Source organism: Dama dama, chromosome 25 (assembly GCF_033118175.1).
Source record: "Dama dama isolate Ldn47 chromosome 25, ASM3311817v1, whole genome shotgun sequence".
In the NCBI taxonomy this organism is placed as follows: domain Eukaryota; kingdom Metazoa; phylum Chordata; class Mammalia; order Artiodactyla; family Cervidae; genus Dama; species Dama dama.
Window position 1 is genome coordinate 38856599 of NC_083705.1, and position 13478 is coordinate 38870076.

At 43.5% G+C, this 13478-nt stretch overlaps 1 protein-coding gene across 1 annotated transcript in view; it reads left to right on the forward strand.

Moving 5' to 3' along the window:
• TMEM267 (transmembrane protein 267) overlaps positions 1-7966 on the forward strand; it is a 32872-nt gene extending 24906 nt beyond the window's left edge. The window contains exon 5 of the transcript XR_009690567.1: positions 4497-7966. The gene's annotated coding sequence lies outside the window, so the exon portion shown is untranslated. The remainder of the gene's footprint in view (positions 1-4496) is intronic.
• Positions 7967-13478: the final 5512 nt, after the last annotated feature.

Here is a 13478-nt window from a genome sequence, read left to right on the forward strand (position 1 = left end):
CAAGCAAGAATACTGGAGTGGATTGCCATGCCCTCCTCCAGGGGATCTTCCTGACCCAGGGATCAGAACCCAGGTTATCTTGTGTCATCCTGCATGGGCAGGCAAATTCTTAACCACTCTGTCACCTGGGAAGCCCTGTGTCCTGTCGGTAAATCATTTTTTTTCTTTTTTTAACTTATTTTTTTTTCCCCTTTATTTATTTTTTTTTTCCCAGTGGGTTTTGTCATACATTGATATGAATCAGCCATAGATTTACACGTATTCCCCATCCCGATCCCCCCTCCCACCTCCCTCTCCACCTGATTCCTCTGGGTCTTCCCAGTGCACCAGGCCCGAGCACTTGTCTCATGCATCCCACCTGGGCTGGTGATCTGTTTCACCATAGATAATGTACATGCTGTTCTTTTTTTAAATCCTCTCAATCCACCCTCCAATGTCGAGCAAGGGCTCCACTTCAGTGAAGTGTTCTGCATTCTTCTGTTTCCAGGTTATCACATTACGCTCTCCTATCCTTATTCAGGTGCTTTGCTCTCCCCCACCCACCACCACTACAAAGGCTAGAGAAGCCTTGTAATTACACAGATCCGGGGACTTCCTGGTGGTGCAGTGGTAAAGACTCTGCCTTGCACACTCTGGCTTGCACACTTAGCCAATGCAGGGAGTGCAGGTTCAATCCCTGATGGGGGAACTAAGACCCCACATGCCACAGGGTGCGGCCAAAAAGAATAAAAAGCAAACTAGATCCGGACATGCACCATTTATAACCAATGCAGGATACGCGGCAAGGCGAACACTACCTTAGTACAGTGAGAGTGAAAAGAAAGTGAAATCGCTCAGTCATGTCCAACTCTGTGCTACCCCATGGACTAGAGCCTACCCGGCTTCTCTGTCCATGGGATTCTCCAGGCAAGTATACTGGAGTGGGTTGCCATTTCCTTTTCCAAGGGATCTTCCTGACCCAAGGATCCAACCCGGCTCTCCCACAATGCAGATGGCCGCTTTACCGTCTGAGCCACCAGGGATGCCCTTAGTATAGTAGTCCCTGGGTATTAATTAACAAGAAACCAGTTCAAAGACATGTCGGTGAAAGGGATAGGACTTTCTCATCTCACCAGAGGTTCACATGGGAATTAATGGTTCTGAACCTACCATAACCCTGCAGTTTCTCCCTCACACTTACCTTTTGCTGGGCATCAGTGACTGGGTAGAGGAGGAAACGACAGGCATGCAAACTTTGCAAGTCACAAGGCACCAGTGAGAGAGTTGATTATTTCCATCCGAGGTGCCATCCCCTGGGTGGAGGACACTGAAGTGGCAAAGCACTGAGGGGAGAAGGCTGCTGGGGTGGGTGGTTCTGAGATGGGAAACGATGCCCACCTGAAGATGCCCTTCCAAGGTCCAGGGAAAAGTCCCTGCTTGCCCCCGAGAAAGAATGGCTCAAAGGGTATGTGTTCATTGTGCAGAAAAATATCAGGAAGTATCAGGAAAGTTGACAGATGAGGTACTCAAGGTCCCCAAACTTTCTTGGCTTACAGTTGATGTTCTTAATGTTGCAGTAATTTTTTAAACATACCACTAGGCCAAAAGAAACACCAAATAGTTCCTGTTATTTGGTTAGATCCAAATGACTTAATAGTAGTAGTTGTGTGATGTCTGAGAGTTGTCCTTGTGTGTCTCTTGATGATTCAGAATATCCCACGCCATCCCTAAGAGTTAGTTTCAGCATCTGGGTGGGCCTTGGCACACACTTTGGGGACTACATTAGCCATGCAACAGCAGCCTTCTTTTGGAGGACCTGGGTTCTCTGAAGCACCCATTCCAGACAGGACAAAGATTCATCGAGCCCTGAAAGGCTGGTGATTTTTATTTTCCCCACTTCAGAGTAACCAAGGGCTTGCTCCAAGGAACAGAATAGGATGGAGCCTATCCTGGGAATTAACATTGAAATTGTTGGTTTTCTTTCTCCCTCCACCAGCAAGGACTCCTTTAGGGCAAAGACACGATCTGCATCTCTTACTCTCTCCCTAGAGCTGTGACCTGCGCAACGTGGGGACTCAGTACAGACATACCTCCCTTTCTCGCACTTTGTAGATACGTATTGTGTATTTTTACAAATGGAAGGTTCGTGGCAGCCCTGCATTGAGCAAGTCACTTGGTGACATTTTCCCACCAGCATTTGCTCACTCTGTGTCTCCATGTCACATTTTGGTAATTCTTGCAATATTTCAAACTTTTTCATCATTATATGTTATGGTGAAGGAGAAAACAGACAAAACAGGCTCCATCTTGAAAGCAGGACTCCGTCTTAGTCAGGACTGTGGACTTTGAGCTAGATGCCCAGTATCTATGCAAACGACATACCAACTGGAAAACCAGGCCCCCTGGATGGAAGAGCCCCAGGGCTCATACCTAGACTCTCTATTGCCTAAAAGAATACCCTAATTATCTGTGTAACTGAATAGAATCATAAATTCTATTATGCTTACTGGGGTATGACCACAGGCCTATTGATAATTGTCCACTGTTAACTACCTAGGCTTAAGGCATATGAATCACAGGTTAACTTGTATCTTTCTTTTCCTTTGTTCAGACAAGTTGGGGAGGTGAGTTTGGGTACGTACACTTAGGGTATATAAGATTTTCAGAAAAACTGGTCAGGGTCCTTGGCTAAGGACCTCTGCCTTGGGCCCGCCGGTGTAATAAACTGCACTCCACTATCTGCATTGTCCTTCTGAATGAGTTTGTTTCCCGGAACGTGTGGCTACAACATTTGGTGCATTGGCATGGGTGGTTCAGTGGTAGAATTCTCGCCTGCCACGTGGGAGGCCCGGGAAACTCCTCGCTTTGAGGAGACAAGTCCCATTTGGGACTACTCCGAGCCCTTGCAGCTCGAATCTTCTAGAGGGGGGAAGGCGCCTCACCCTTCTGGAAAGATTCTGCTTCTCAATGCCTGGACCTTTCAGGTTAGCAGGTAGTGGACAGCAGCAGGGGAACTGAGTGCTCAGGTGAGGAGGAACCCACCCGGCAGGGTGGAAGAGGGGGCCTGATCACCCCCCTGGGAGGGATTAGAAGGAGCGGGGACCCACAGGAGCCTGGAATAGGCAGGTGGTGATGACTGCTTGGTACACAGGTTGATGAGCGTGTTAGGGCTTAGGAAGGAAATTTGTGAAGGTCATTTAGGAGGCGGTGTCCACGCCATCTTGCCATCTTGGGGAAAATTATTACCAGGCATTGCCAGGGGATTGTAAGGAGAAGAAACGTCTTTGTGTGCTCATAATCTGCCCTCCCCAAGGAGGTGTCCCGTCTGCTATGAAATTCTTGACCCCCTCGGAACTGTCAGGCTAGAAGGAGGGGGATACATAAGTGAGTATGAATTGGCTTTTCAGGAGATGGCCTGGGACGTGGAATATTTAACCCATCTGTATTTTCATCCGCACCTGATCAAGCCCACCAAGGCAGAATAGACTTTAAAAGTTAAGGGAGAAACAGTCTTGGACCACGTGGTGTTTTGGTTCGGCTGTGCTGACCGGCAGGTAAAGACACGCCAATCCCCTTTCTCCTTCTGGGGTCTGGCAGGTAAGGCTGTTCTCACCCCAATTAGGAAGGAGGCAGAATGGCTATTTAAGTGTCATTGAGTGGAAATATCAGAAGTACATAGGGTACTGAGAACTTCATAGACAGAACGAAAAGGAAAAGTAGAAGAAGGTCCAAGAAGGTAAGCAAGATGGGGGGAAGTGAATCTAAGGCAACTGCATTGGAGTGCATGATTAAAAATTTAAAGAAGGGATTTGGAGGAGGGGTGAAGATGAAGTCTAACTACCTCCACATACTCTGTGGTTGAATGGCCCCCTATGGGCGTAGGATGGCCACCAGAGAACACTATGAACTTAAAAATAGTGGAAGCAGTCTAAACAGTAGTCACAGGAGAGCCAGGACACCTGGATCCATATCCATATATTGACTCATGGCTAGGGTTAGCTCAAGACCCTCCTACTTGGACAAGGTTCTGTATCCTGAAGGGAAAGGGAAAAATATTAATGGCAATTAAAAATAAGGAAGAAATTAAGACCCTATTAGATGCTGCCTGGGAACCAGAAAGGATTGCAGTCATACACTGCTGAGGACATCAAAAAGAGGATACCCGCCCCCCCGGGCTCAGGGAACAGATTGGCAGATAAGACCGCTAAACAAGCAGCCAAGGGCTTGGGGGTGACAAGTGAAGCCCCTATTAAAGCTCTCATATTGGTGGAGTTGCCTGAGCTAACCCTAGACTCTCCAAAATACACTGAAGCCCAAAACCAACTAGCCAAAGCGGAAGGGGCCATCAAGACTGAAAAGGGATGGTGGGAATTGCCAAGTGGCAAATTATTGGTACCAGAAGAGCTGGCAACCAATCTGGTAAGCCAAACACACCAAGCGACTCATCTAGGCCATGATAAACTGGAAGAGCTCATTTGAAAATATTTCTTGGTTCCCCACCTCTCTTCCCTATGCAGGACAGAATCTCAGAACTGCACGGCCTGCTCACAGGTCAATGCTGCCTCTTGGCACAGACAGAAACCTCCAGGGATTCAGCTAAAAGGCACGCTGCCCTTTGAACACCTGGAAATGGACTTCACTGAAATGAAACCTCACCGACACTACCATTACCTGCTGGTCATGGTATGTACATTCTCAGGATGGGTAGAAGCTTTTCCTACCCGGACTGAAAGAGCATCAAAAGTAGCCTGGTGCCTGCTTAGGGAGATAGTTCCCAGGTTTGGATTTCCTACCAGCATTGGGTCAGACAATTGCCTGGCTTTCATAGCTGATTTAGTTTAACAAGTAAGCAAAACATTAAACATCAAGTGGAAATTACATCCAGCATATAGGCCCCAGAGTTCTGGGATCGCGGAAGGAACCAACCGGACACGTGAAGAGACTCTCCAGGTGGATCTTAGAGACTGACTGCTCCTGGGTGGATTTGTTTCCGACGGCGCTGCTCAGACTCAGGATGACCCCACGGTCCCACAGCTCTTCTCTGTACAAAATTGTGTATGGGAGGCCCCCTCCCATAATAAAACAGATGTCAACAAATCTGCCTCAGGTAAGGGGAGGTGAGATTTCACAGCAGATAGAACAACTGGGTAAGGTTAGTAATAAATCAGGTAACTAAGTTTGTACAAGAAAGGGTGCCATTCCCCTTGGGAAACAGATTTATGAATGTGTGCCTGGGGATCAGGTGTGGTCAAGGACTGGAAACACGACTCCTTGGCCCCACGTTGGAAGGGTCCGTATACTGCTGTTCTAACCAGCCTGACTGCAGGTGTCACTCCCTGGATTCACTGCATGAGGGTGAAGAGCTCATACCATGCAGACCTGGAGGGCGCCCAGGGGACTACACAAAAGGACCCCACTGATCCCCGTGAAACCAAGATCATCTTAAAGAAGAAAAAGGGATGAAGCTCTACAATCAACTGCTGCTAAAGGACTTGCTGGTATCATCCTGAGACTAACCATAGTTTCAGAACAGAGAGGGACCTGTGCTATAATTAGAATTGAATGTTGTGTATATATTCCTGATTTATCTGGCTATATATCAGCCACCCTGGATGACATGAAAGGTCAGGTAAAAGTTATGTCTGATGATAATCTTCCTGTTTGGACTTTGGTCCTATCTTGGGTGAAGGGTGATTGGTGGAAAACTATATTTACCATTGTTATAGTTGCCTTGATAGTTCTGCTTTGTGGACCCTTTATTTTGCAATGTATTATGAACTTTGTAACCCAAAGGTTGATGTCGTTCTCTCAAATTGGAGGTCAGAGAGTCAGGGTGCAATATATCCCTATGAATGATGCTCATACTATGAGTTAAGAGCATCAAGAGGTAGGAATGAAGGAGGAAACAGACAGAACAGGCTCCATCTTGAAAGCAGGACTCCATCTCGGGCTGGACTTTGATCTAGATGCCCAGGATCTATGGAAACGACATACCAACTGGAAAACCAGGCCCCCTGGATGGAAGAGCCCCAGGGCTCATACCTAGACTCTCTGTTGCCTAAAAGAATACCCTAATTGTCTGTGTAACTGAATAGAATCATAAATTCTATTATGCTTATTGGGATATGACCACAGGCCTGTTGATAATTGTCCACTGTTAACTACCTAGGCTTAAGGCATATGAATCACAGTTTAACTTTGATTGTATCTTTCTTTTCCTTTGTTCAGACTAGTTTCAGGGAATTTGTGGAGGTGGGTTTGGGCACATACACTTAGGGTATATAAGGTTTTCAGAAAAACTGGTCAGGGTCCTTGGCTAAGAGGAGACTCTGCCTTGGGCCCGCCGGTGTAATAAACTGCACTCCACTATCTGCATTGTCCTTCTGAGTGAGTTTGTTTCCCGGAACGCATGACTACAACAATGGTGGCCTGCGATCAGTGGTCTTTGTTGTTACTACAACTCCCTGAATGCTCAGATGATGGTTAGCATTTTTTAGCAGCAAAGTATTTTAAAATTAAGGTATGTACATTGTTTTTCTAGATATAATGCTATTGCACACATAGCAGACTGTAGTATAAACATAACTTTTATATGCACCAGGAAACCAAAGAATTTGCTTGACTCACTTTATTGTTATATTTGCTCTATTGTAGAGTCTGGAACCAAACTCTCAGTATCTCCAAGGTATGCCTGTGCATTTTTGTTGATTGAATGGTTATATCAATTTTACCTTCCACTATCTTCTTAGAAGATAGGCATTGACATGTCTTGGCTGTAACTCAAGGTTCTTTCCTGAAATGTCAACCAAAAAAAAAGGAAAATATAATTAAAAGTTTCAAAACCAGCACCAAAGACCTGATGGGAGCTTAAAATTTCATCTGTTCTCCACCCTAAGGAAGACATAAGGGGAAAGGTGATCTAGGAGTCCAAATACAGGAAAAAGAAAGATGGACATTACTTTGATGTTTTTATTATTTAAAATTGTGGGGTCTTTTTTGATGCTTTTAAATAATTGCTAAATTATTGGGGTGGTTTGGTTACAAGCTAGCTATGAGACAGAGGGATACATTAATCTCCCTTTTAGAGGCAGCTGACAGCAATCTCTCAGGTTTTCATGCTCTTCCGGAACCTTCCCACCTTCCATTGAGAGAGACAGTCTGTTTCTCCTTCTTTCATCCTGTGTAGAACTTCGTGGCTGCCCCAATTAATGGAATGCAGTGAAAATGAGCCTGCATACATTTCCAAGACAAGTCATAAAAGGCTATACAGCTTCCATCCAGTTCAGTCTCTCACTCATGGGATACTTGCCTTGGAAGCCAGCGCCCAGACTGTGGGAAAGACAAGACAGTCACGTGGAGAGGCCCATGCAGACAGCAACCGGGTCCCCAGCTGACAGCCAGCCTCAACTGCCCTGTAACGGGAGTGAGCCCTCCAGAACATTCAGGCTCCCAGCCTCCAAATTACTCCAGATTATGCCAACTGGAGCAGATGTCAGTTATCCTCTTCCTCAAATGCAGATTCAGGAGCAAACAAAATGCTGGGGTGTGCTTCTGTTTGTTTTGCAGCTCCATACCGCCTATAGGGATCCTAATTCCCCAACTAGGAATCCGACCCATGCCCCTTGCAGCTGGAAGCATGAATTCCACCAGGGAATTCCCCAATGCTGTGGTTGTTTAAGCCACCAGTGTTGGCATATTTGTTATGCAGCCTCAACCCCAAAATATTTTTTAACACTGTATTTGAAAAATGTGAGACTTCCCGGGTGGCTCAGTGGTAAAGAATCTGTCTGCCAATGCAGGAGACACAGGTTCGATCCCTGAGTTGAAAATGGCAGCTCACTCCAGTATTCTTGCCTGGAAAATCCCATGGACAGAAGAGCCTGGTGGGCTACAGTTGATGGGGTTGCAAAGAGTTGGACAAGATTGAGTGACTAAATAACAACATTTGAAAAATATATACATGGTGTAGTAAGGAACACAGAACTCTGAACATAGAATGCCTGGGTTCCAATGCTAGCTCCAACATTTAATAGCTGTCAACCTTGGATAAATTACTTAACCGCATGCCTGTTTCCTTATCTGTAAAATGGAAGTAGTAAGAGTCCCTGCTTCATAGGGATGATGCTAATTATTTAGGGGACTTAAGATGTGCAAAGTGTTTGGAACTGTGCCCACTGTGGAATAAGCTCTAAATAAGGATCTAAATAGCAGTGGCCACAGGACTAGAAAAGGTCAGTTTTCATTCCAATCCCAAAGAAAGGCAATGCCAAAGAATGTTCAAACTACTGCACAATTTTACTCATTTCACATGCTAGCAAGATAAGGCTCCAAATTTTTCAAGCTAAGCTTCAGCAGTACCTGAACTGAGAACTTCCAGATGTACAAGCTGGATTTAGAAAAGGCAGAGGAACCAGAGAGCAAATTGCCAACACCTGTTCCTTATAGAAAAGGCAAGGGAATTCCAGAAAAATATCTATTTCTGCTTCATTGACTATGCTAAAGCCTTTGACTGTGTGGATCACAACAAACTATAGAAAATTCTTAAACAGATGAGAACACTAGACTACCTTACCTGCTTCCTGAAAAACCTGTATTCAGGTCAATAAACAAGAATTAGAACCAGACATGGAAGAACAGACTGATTCGAAATTGGGAAAGGAGTACGTCAAGTCTGTATATTGTCATCCTGCCTATTTAACGTATATGCAGAGTACATCATGCAAAATGCCAGACTGCATGAATCCCAAGCTGGTATTGTGATTGTCAGGAGAAATATCAACAACCTCAGACATACAGATGATACCACTCTAATGGTAGAAAATGAAGAGAAAATAAAGAGCCTCTTGATGAAAGTGAAAGAGGAGAGTGCAAAACCTGGCTTAAAACTCAACATTCATAAAACTAAGATCATGGCATCCAGTCCCATCACTTCATGGCAAATAGATGGGCAAAAAGTGGAAACAGTGGCAAATTTTATCTTCTTGGGCTCCAAAATCACTGCAAACAGGGACTGCAGCCATGAAATTAAAAGACACTTGCTCCTTGGAAGGAAAGCTATGACAAACTTAGCATAATAAAAAGCAGATACCACTTTGCCAACAAAGATTCATATAGTCAAAGCTATGGTTTTTTTCCAGTAGTTATGTATGAATGTAAGAGTTGGACCATAAAGAAGGCTGAGCGCTGAAAAACTGATGCTTTCGATTTGTGGTGCTGAAGGCTCTTCAGAGTCCCTTGGACAGCAAAGAGATCCAACCAGTCAATCTTAAAGGAAGTCAACCCTGAATGTTCATTGAAAGGACTGATGCTGAAGCTGAAGCTCCAATCCTTTGGCCACCTGATGCGAAGAGCCAACTCATTGGAAAAGACCCTGATTCTGGGAAAGATTGAAGGCAAAAGGAGAAGAATGACAGAATAAGATGGTTGGATGGCATCACTGACTTGATGGATGTGAGTCTGAGCAAGCTCTGGGAGATAGTGAAGGACTGGGAAGCCTGGAGTGCTGCAGTCCATGGGGTCGCAAAGAGTCAGACACGACTTAGCAACTGAACAACAAGGATTAGATATTGCTGTGGTGGTGATAATCATTTTATAGTTGGTAATCTTGGTGTGTTTGACAGAATTCTAAGACCCCAGTGACCCTGGCTTCCTGGAATTCTGTCATTTGCTTCTAGTCGACTATGGCAAAGACAAAGAAATTTTGCAGATGTGCAGTCCCTAAAACTAACTTTAAGTGAATCAAAAGGGAGATTCTTCTAGATGGACCTCACGTAATGAGGTGAGCTCTTTAAAAGAGAATCTAGAGATCAGACCCTCTTGCTAGCCTTGAAGAAGCCAGCCACAAGGAGTGCAACAACTGTGAGCAAATGAGTCAGCTACCACGTGAGTGAGGAAAGAAAGTGCAGACTCAGGAGAAAGTGCAGCCCCTGCTGACATATTAATGGGAGTCAGAAGCTGAGCAGAAGATCCAGGTAGGAAGTCATACCTGACTCCTGACCCATGGAAACTGTGAGCCAATAAACAGATGTTGTCTTAAGTAAACTAAGTTTGTGCTAATGTTGCTCAGCAATTAAAAAAAAAAAAAAAATATATATATATATATACACATAATTAAGGACCTCCCTGCTGTTCCAGTGGTTAAGACTCTATGCTTCCACTGCAGAGGGTATGGGTTCGACCCCTAGTTGGGAAGCTAAGATCCCACATGCTGTGCAGCACGGCCAAAAATAAGTCAGATTTAAAATAAATTAAAAAAAACAAATATAATTAAAAATTCAAACCATAAAAAAGTACATACAATGAAAAGTAGATTTTTCTACCATTGTAGACATTCACCTTCCTCAGTGGCAACCACTTGGAAGAACTTGGCCCTCATTCCAGAAATTTTCTATGCATGTGAAAATGTCTGCATGCATCTGTATTTCATAAAAGATATACATACAAGATATTATAGATGTAGATTTATAATATCCTTGAAGCCTAGGCTAAGGGCAGTGAGTGAATATGTGTTATCTCAGAAATCTGCATTCATTAGAAACAGTATAAACATCTTGCAGCTGAAATGGCTTTTAGGAGAGCCAGGCTAAGTCCTTTTAAGTGCTTTGGTGGCTTCATGATTTACAGTCTGTAATTAAATGTGCGATGGGGTTGAGCATCAGTTTGCCAAATCAAACAGAGAGGAAAGACTATTTTCCACTGCTTTGCAGTTTTTTTTTCCTTTCACTTACGGATCCCAAGTCTTTTCTTACAATACATTATCTTTACTGTTGCAGTAGTCCATTGTGTGGTGTGGCATAATTTATTTTTCTAATACCCTATGGATATGACTGATAGGTGTGTAGTCTGTCTTTAATATTTTGCTATTAAAAATGCTAAAATGAGATTCTTATGCTTCCATCTTTGCATACTTGTGGTCTGTATCATAGAATAAACTCTGATGGTGAAAATCGTATGTCAAAGAATAGCTTCACATTAAATTGATGAGTATTACCAAATTAATGTCTTAAGACTTTGCACCAAATTACATTCCTAACCACTGGTGATAAATACTAGCTTACACACTTTGATATTTGCCACTTTCATAGGTGAAAAAATGTATCTCACTTTACTTTCTTTTTGCGTAAGTAGTTTTGAATGTTGAATAATGCTGAGTAATGTTTATAAGCCTTATTTCTATGAACTACCTGTTCATATCCATAGCCAGATTTTCCATTAAGTCACTGGCCTCTCCCTTATTGATACTCAAGATCTCTTTACATAATAGCCCTTTGTCTGTTGTCTTACAGATGTCACACCCCCCACCCCCGCTACATGCACCTTTATGCCACTTGTCTTTTACAGAGTTTTATTTTTCTGTGAAAGAATTTCACTTTTTATACAGTAAAATTTTTCATTCTTCTTATTTTTGAGTGTTATTTTATGAGTCTTTTTTTATGCTCAGGAAGTCATTTGCTGCTCCACTTTTTTAAAGTTTACAGTTCCTTTGGATACCTTTATGTTTTAACTATTTACATTAAATACATAGTACATCTGGAATCTAAAGCTTCAGCTTTATCTTTCCCACATGGTTAACCAGTTGCTGCAAACATTTCATTGAGTAATTCAGTTTTTCCTGAAGTAAAATGCTAACTTTACTATGTGTTAAATTCATACAACATTCTATTTTCTGGATTTATACACTGGTGTCTTGTGTCTGCTCTGACTCTTTACAATCTCTGTTGTTTAATTTACTTACTTTTGGCTGTGCTGGGTCTTCGTTGCCGCATGGACTTTTCTCTAGTTGTGGTGCGGGGGCTTTCCGTTGTGGTGCCGTCTCCCGTGGAGCGCAGGCTTCTAGGCAGGTGTGTTTCAGTAGCTGCGGCACGTGGGCTCAGGAGCTTTGGCTCCCGGGCTCGAGAGCACAGGCTCAGTAGTTGTGGGACATGGGCTTAGTTGACCCACAGCATGTGAAATTGTCCTGGACCAGGGATGGAACCTATGTCTTCTGCGTTGGCAGGCGGATTCTTTACCGCTGAGCCATAAGGGAAGCCCCTATGATAACTCTTCATGATAGTCGATTTACAATGTATTTCAACACCCAGAAAGACTAGTCATCACTCACAGTTCTTCTTTTTCAGGTTTTCTGGAGGACATTCTGTTTTTCTTAGAGTTACTATTCTGCTCTGATTCCCAATTTATTGACTGATCTGAGGCAAGTGACTATATTTCTATATGTCACCATCATAAAAAACGGATGCTATTGGACTGAATCTGGGTTGTTTATATATATGGAAAGCATGAATGCTAAAAAAGAAAAATTATAAGTTTAAGTCTGGAACAGAAACTACAGTGTTAACCAGGAATAAGGATTCAGTGAGAGGGAATTTCCCTACCGAGGTTCCCGGGTCATACGGTTTCCACTTCGTCCCGCATTTGCATTCTCTGTTCTGTTTACTTTGGCATACCTGACGCCCAACCCCGGCACACTTTTAGTTAGAGCCCATGTCAGAAACTGCAGCGCTGCAAGAGACCCAGCCTGGCACTCCTAAGAGCCATCTCAGCTGAAAGATGTTCTATCTGGTTTCTAAAGAATACAGATTTCTGGAATATCACATACTCACTCTCTCACTCAGTGACCCATCCTTGGCCCTTGTTTCAAGTCTACAAATTCCCTGGTGGGTGAAATAAATAAATAAGTATATATGTGTGTGTGTGTGTGTGTGTGTATGTACAGGCTATATATATATATGTATGTTCTGGCTTCCCTTGTGGCTCAGACAGTGCGGCTCATGTTGGGGAGCATGGCTCTAGGGCATGTGGGCCTCTGTAGTTGTGGTGCGTTAGGCTGACTTGCCCTGAGGCACGTGGAAACTTCCTGGACCAGGGATTGATCCCATATCCCCCTCATTGGCAGGCGGATTCCTAACCACTGGACCACCAGAGAAGTCCTCAAATGGTTTTTAATAACTAACCATCCTCCATGCTTTAAGGAAAACTCAATGCATAATTTTTCTTTTCAGTATGGTATAGAAAAATAATTCCTTCTGAGAAATGACCATTTGAAATATTATTACTAGTTGGACTACAGATATTCAGAAGAGGCCACAAGTACCAACAGTGGACTTCTGTGACTGCATTGGCAAGATTTTGCCCATGTAATGAAGGCTTATTCGAATAATCCAATTTCTTATTCATTCAACACAAAGCCTCTAGTATTTGCTGCACACTGAGTGAGGCACTAGGGGTATAATGATGAGTAGGATACAGGCCCGGCCCTCACTGAGTCCCAGTCTATTGGAGGGCAGAGGCACACACGTATTTACAACAGTGTGAGATAAGCTGGCAATATATATTAAAAATGTGCATACTCTTTGAGAAGTTCTGTTTCTAAGAATTTAAAAAAATTTTGAGATGAGTGAACAAAGTACATAGAACTGATTATCGCAGCATTTCCATAACAGGAATAAACACCAGAAAATGACCACAACCGGAAGATTGTTTCTTACATGTGTGTCTGAACC